The sequence below is a fragment of the Leptodactylus fuscus genome, unplaced genomic scaffold (genome assembly GCF_031893055.1).
Source record: "Leptodactylus fuscus isolate aLepFus1 unplaced genomic scaffold, aLepFus1.hap2 HAP2_SCAFFOLD_118, whole genome shotgun sequence".
NCBI classification, from domain to species: Eukaryota; Metazoa; Chordata; class Amphibia; order Anura; family Leptodactylidae; genus Leptodactylus; species Leptodactylus fuscus.
Window position 1 is genome coordinate 106,514 of NW_027440011.1, and position 6,679 is coordinate 113,192.

The following is a 6,679-nucleotide window of genomic DNA, read 5'->3' on the forward strand; positions in this document are numbered from 1 at the left end:
TTGGGGCTGCGTGTATATGGGGCTGTGTGTATATGGGGCTGACATGGTGATGGAGCTCAGGAGGAGACATTATGGGGTGGCATTACTTGGTGGGTACAGTATTGGGGCTGCGTGTATGTGGGGCTGTGTGTATATGGGGCTGACATGGTGATGGAGCTCAGGAGGGGACATTATGGGGTGGCATTACTTGGTGGGTACAGTATTGGGGCTGCGTGTATGTGGGGCTGTGTGTATATGGGGCTGACATGGTGATGGAGCTCAGAAGGAGACATTATGGGGTGGCATTACTTGGTGGGTACAGTATTGGGGCTGTGTGTATATGGGGCTGACATGGTGATGGAGCTCAGGAGGAGACATTATGGGGTGGCATTACTTGGTGGGTACAGTATTGGGGCTGCGTGTATGTGGGGCTGTGTGTATATGGGGCTGACATGGTGATGGAGCTCAGAAGGAGACATTATGGGGTGGCATTACTTGGTGGGTACAGTATTGGGGCTGTGAGTATGTGGGGCTGTGTGTATATGGGGCTGACATGGTGATGGAGCTCAGGAGGAGACATTATGGGGTGGCATTACTTGGTGGGTACAGTATTGGGGCTGTGAGTACGTGGGGCTGTGTGTATATGGGGCTGACATGGTGATGGAGCTCAGGAGGAGACATTATGGGGTGGCATTACTTGGTGGGTACAGTATTGGGGCTGTGAGTACGTGGGGCTGTGTGTATATGGGGCTGACATGGTGATGGAGCTCAGGAGGGGACATTATGGGGTGGCATTACTTGGTGGGTACAGTATTGGGGCTGTGTGTATGTGGGGCTGTGTGTATATGGGGCTGACATGGTGATGGAGCTCAGGAGGGGACATTATGGGGTGGCATTACTTGGTGGGTACAGTATTGGGGCTGTGAGTACGTGGGGCTGTGTGTATATGGGGCTGACATGGTGATGGAGCTCAGGAGGAGACATTATGGGGTGGCATTCCTTGGTGGGTACAGTATTGGGGCTGTGTGTATATGGGGCTGTGTGTATATGGGGCTGACATGGTGATGGAGCTCAGGAGGGGACATTATGGGGTGGCATTACTTGGTGGGTACAGTATTGGGGCTGTGTGTATATGGGGCTGTGTGTATATGGGGCTGACATGGTGATGGAGCTCAGAAGGAGACATTATGGGGTGGCATTACTTGGTGGGTACAGTATTGGGGCTGTGTGTATATGGGGCTGTGTGTATATGGGGCTGACATGGTGATGGAGCTCAGGAGGAGACATTATGGGGTGGCATTACTTGGTGGGTACAGTATTGGGGCTGTGTGTATGTGGGGCTGTGTGTATATGGGGCTGACATGGTGATGGAGCTCAGAAGGAGACATTATGGGGTGGCATTACTTGGTGGGTACAGTATTGGGGCTGTGTGTATATGAGGCTGACATGGTGATGGAGCTCAGGAGGGAACATTATGGGGTGGCATTACTTGGTGGGTACAGTATTGGGGCTGTGTGTATATGGGGCTGTGTGTATATGGGGCTGACATGGTGATGGAGCTCAGGAGGGGACATTATGGGGTGGCATTACTTGGTGGGTACAGTATTGGGGCTGTGTGTATATGGGGCTGTGTGTATATGGGGCTGACATGGTGATGGAGCTCAGAAGGAGACATTATGGGGTGGCATTACTTGGTGGGTACAGTATTGGGGCTGTGAGTATGTGGGGCTGTGTGTATATGGGGCTGACATGGTGATGGAGCTCAGGAGGGGACATTATGGGGTGGCATTACTTGGTGGGTACAGTATTGGGGCTGTGTGTATATGGGGCTGTGTGTATATGGGGCTGACATGGTGATGGAGCTCAGGAGGGGACATTATGGGGTGGCATTACTTGGTGGGTACAGTATTGGGGCTGCGTGTATGTGGGGCTGTGTGTATATGAGGCTGACATGGTGATGGAGCTCAGGAGGGGACATTATGGGGTGGCATTACTTGGTGGGTACAGTATTGGGGCTGTGTGTATATGGGGCTGTGTGTATATGGGGCTGACATGGTGATGGAGCTCAGGAGGGGACATTATGGGGTGGCATTACTTGGTGGGTACAGTATTGGGGCGGTGAGTATGTGGGGCTGTGTGTATATGGGGCTGACATGGTGATGGAGCTCAGGAGGGGACATTATGGGGTGGCATTACTTGGTGGGTACAGTATTGGGGCTGTGTGTATGTGGGGCTGTGTGTATATGGGGCTGACATGGTGATGGAGCTCAGAAGGAGACATTATGGGGTGGCATTACTTGGTGGGTACAGTATTGGGGCTGCGTGTATATGGGGCTGTGTGTATATGGGGCTGACATGGTGATGGAGCTCAGGAGGGGACATTATGGGGTGGCATTACTTGGTGGGTACAGTATTGGGGCTGTGAGTACGTGGGGCTGTGTGTATATGGGGCTGACATGGTGATGGAGCTCAGGAGGGGACATTATGGGGTGGCATTACTTGGTGGGTACAGTATTGGGGCTGTGTGTATGTGGGGCTGTGTGTATATGGGGCTGACATGGTGATGGAGCTCAGAAGGAGACATTATGGGGTGGCATTACTTGGTGGGTACAGTATTGGGGCTGCGTGTACGTGGGGCTGTGTGTATATGGGGCTGACATGGTGATGGAGCTCAGGAGGAGACATTATGGGGTGGCATTACTTGGTGGGTACAGTATTGGGGCTGCGTGTACGTGGGGCTGTGTGTATATGGGGCTGACATGGTGATGGAGCTCAGGAGGGGACATTATGGGGTGGCATTACTTGGTGGGTACAGTATTGGGGCTGTGTGTATGTGGGGCTGTGTGTATATGGGGCTGACATGGTGATGGAGCTCAGGAGGGGACATTATGGGGTGGCATTACTTGGTGGGTACAGTATTGGGGCTGTGTGTATATGGGGCTGACATGGTGATGGAGCTCAGAAGGAGACATTATGGGGTGGCATTACTTGGTGGGTACAGTATTGGGGCTGTGAGTATGTGGGGCTGTGTGTATATGGGGCTGACATGGTGATGGAGCTCAGGAGGGGACATTATGGGGTGGCATTACTTGGTGGGTACAGTATTGGGGCTGTGAGTATGTGGGGCTGTGTGTATATGGGGCTGACATGGTGATGGAGCTCAGGAGGGGACATTATGGGGTGGCATTACTTGGTGGGTACAGTATTGGGGCTGCGTGTATGTGGGGCTGTGTGTATATGGGGCTGTGTGTATATGGGGCTGACATGGTGATGGAGCTCAGAAGGAGACATTATGGGGTGGCATTACTTGGTGGGTACAGTATTTGGGTGAGTATGTTGGGGCGCAGCGCTTTCCTGTCCTACCTGCGGGGTGACTTACTCTTCTCTCCTCTCTGTAGGGGGCCGGGGACTCCGCACACTTGTGGGACATAGAGCAGCCATTTAAGATCCAGATTCTTGAAGGAAGCCACGTGACTGTAGACAGGGGTATGAAGGTAAGCTACAAGTGTTTGGGTACAGCAGTGGGACTCGGCGTCTCCAGGACTCGGCGCCCATGCTGCTCTTCTATCAGTCCTGGTGGGCTCAGACCATCACTGAGGCAGGATCACAATGCTCCGAGATAGTCTGATAGGAATCCCCCGATTCTACATGTTACATCTCACCAAGGATTACTGGAGATCAGCAAATCCCTCAAATTCCTGAGACACAACACTGCTAGAGAAGTCACAGACCTCCATCATACCTTACCAATATGGTATATATACCTATATATGGTATGTTCGGGTCAGCTTATACTCGAGTATATACGGTATATTCAGGTCGGCTTATACTCGAGTATATACGGTATATTCAGGTCGGCTTATACTCGAGTATATACGGTATATTCTGCTCAGCTTATACTCGGGTATATACAATATAGTCGGGTCGGCTTATACTCGAGTATATACGGTATATTCAGGTCAGCTTATACTCGAGTATATACGGTATATTCGGGTCGGCTTATACTCGAGTATATACGGTATATTCAGGTCGGCTTATACTCGAGTATATACGGTATATTCAGGTCGGCTTATACTCGAGTATATACGGTATATTCGGGTCGGCTTATACTCGGGTATATACAATATAGTCGGGTCGGCTTATACTCGAGTATATACGGTATATTCAGGTCAGCTTATACTTGAGTATATACGGTATATTCAGGTCGGCTTATACTCGAGTATATACGGTATATTCAGGTCGGCTTATACTCGAGTATATACGATATATTCTGGTCGGCTTATACTCGAGTATATACGGTATATTCAGGTCAGCTTATACTCGAGTATATACGGTATATTCAGGTCAGCTTATACTCGAGTATATACGGTATATTCGGGGTCGGCTTATACTCGAGTATATACGGTATATTCAGGTCAGCTTATACTCGAGTATATACGGTATATTCGGGGTCGGCTTATATTCGAGTATATACGGTATATTCTGGTCGGCTTATACTCGAGTATATACGATATATTCGGGTCGGCTTATACTTGAGTATATACGGTATATTGTGTGCACTATTTGGGACAGTGAGTGATGACCATAGATCTGTTAAGCGCTATGGCATATGTTGGTGCTATATAAGTTAGCAATATAAATAAATACAAGTAACCGTGGTGAGCAGCGGCCTGGCCCAAGGATACCGGTGGGGGGCCTGGTAGTGTCCGCTGTCACTGATCACCATATATAATATATGGCCACCATTCTGATGATACAGGTAGTTGTGGAGAGAGTATGGTGGGCGGGGACACGGCACACGCCTCACTGCTGCTTGTACAGTATATATATATACACCGTGTATAGTGGATCCCGTATCTCCTTGTCTTACTTAGGTCATAGTCCGGGCCGGTCTCTTCCATGGACACAAGCCTCTCTGCCAGAATGTGGAAACCACTGAAGTAGACGCCACCACCTCGCACCCAATATGGCAGCAGAGTCTGGAGTTTGAGATGAGAGCGTGCGATCTTCCTCGTATGACCTGTCTCTGCCTGTCCTTGTGCTCCGTCCACCAGGATCATAGAGTGTTACTGAGCAGGAGGAAGGTGGGTGTCCAGGCTGGGGGTTAGCCCATCTCTGCCTGTCCTTGTGCTCCGTCCACCAGGATCATAGAGTGTTACTGAGCAGGAGGAAGGTGGGTGACCAGGCCGGGGGTTAGCCCATCTCTGCCTGTCCTTGTGCTCCGTCCACCAGGATCATAGAGTGTTACTGAGCAGGAGGAAGGTGGGTGACCAGGCCGGGGGTTAGCCCATCTCTGCCTGTCCTTGTGCTCCGTCCACCAGGATCATAGAGTGTTACTGAGCAGGAGGAAGGTGGGTGACCAGGCCGGGGGTTAGCCCATCTCTGCCTGTCCTTGTGCTCCGTACACCAGGATCATAGAGTGTTACTGAGCAGAAGGAAGGTGGGTGTCCAGGCCGGGGATTAGCCCATCTCTGCCTGTCCTTGTGCTCCGTCCTCCAGGATCATAGAGTGTTACTGAGCAGGAGGAAGGAGGGTGTCCAGGCCGGGGGTTAGCCCATCTCTGCCTGTCCTTGTGCTCCGTCCTCCAGGATCATAGAGTGTTACTGAGCAGGAGGAAGGTGGGTGTCCAGGCTGGGGGTTAGCCCATCTCTGCCTGTCCTTGTGCTCCGTCCACCAGGATCATAGAGTGTTACTGAGCAGGAGGAAGGTGGGTGTCCAGGCTGGGGGTTAGCCCATCTCTGCCTGTCCTTGTGCTCCGTCCACCAGGATCATAGAGTGTTACTGAGCAGGAGGAAGGTGGGTGACCAGGCCGGGGGTTAGCCCATCTCTGCCTGTCCTTGTGCTCCGTCCTCCAGGATCATAGAGTGTTACTGAGCAGGAGGAAGGTGGGTGTCCAGGCTGGGGGTTAGCCCATCTCTGCCTGTCCTTGTGCTCCGTCCACCAGGATCATAGAGTGTTACTGAGCAGGAGGAAGGTGGGTGTCCAGGCTGGGGGTTAGCCCATCTCTGCCTGTCCTTGTGCTCCGTCCACCAGGATCATAGAGTGTTACTGAGCAGGAGGAAGGTGGGTGTCCAGGCCGGGGGTTAGCCCATCTCTGCCTGTCCTTGTGCTCCGTCCACCAGGATCATAGAGTGTTACTGAGCAGGAGGAAGGTGGGTGTCCAGGCCGGGGGTTAGCCCATCTCTGCCTGTCCTTGTGCTCCGTCCACCAGGATCATAGAGTGTTACTGAGCAGGAGGAAGGTGGGTGACCAGGCCGGGGGTTAGCCCATCTCTCCCTGCCCAATAACCTTCTCCTCCATGTCCTCTCCCTATAGGTGCAGCCCTTGGCCTGGGGGAACCTCATGGTGTTTGATTACAATGCGAAGATGAAGAGCAGCCATCACATCCTCACCTTGTGGTCTCCATTCCCAGGTAGACATTGCCCATCTGTCAGACCAATCTTATGGATTACACCACACACACGACGGGTCTTACATGGCAGATCTGGGGCGGCTGTAAAGGATCTGCTAAACCTATAGCGTACGGCTGACACTGTACAGGGAGGAGCGTACGGCTGACACTATACAGGGAGGAGCGTACGGCTGACGCTATACAGGGAGGAGCGTACGGCTGACGCTATACAGGGAGGAGCGTACGGCTGACGCTATACAGGGAGGAGCGTACGGCTGTACAGAGTGGATTTATGTCTGGTCCTATATA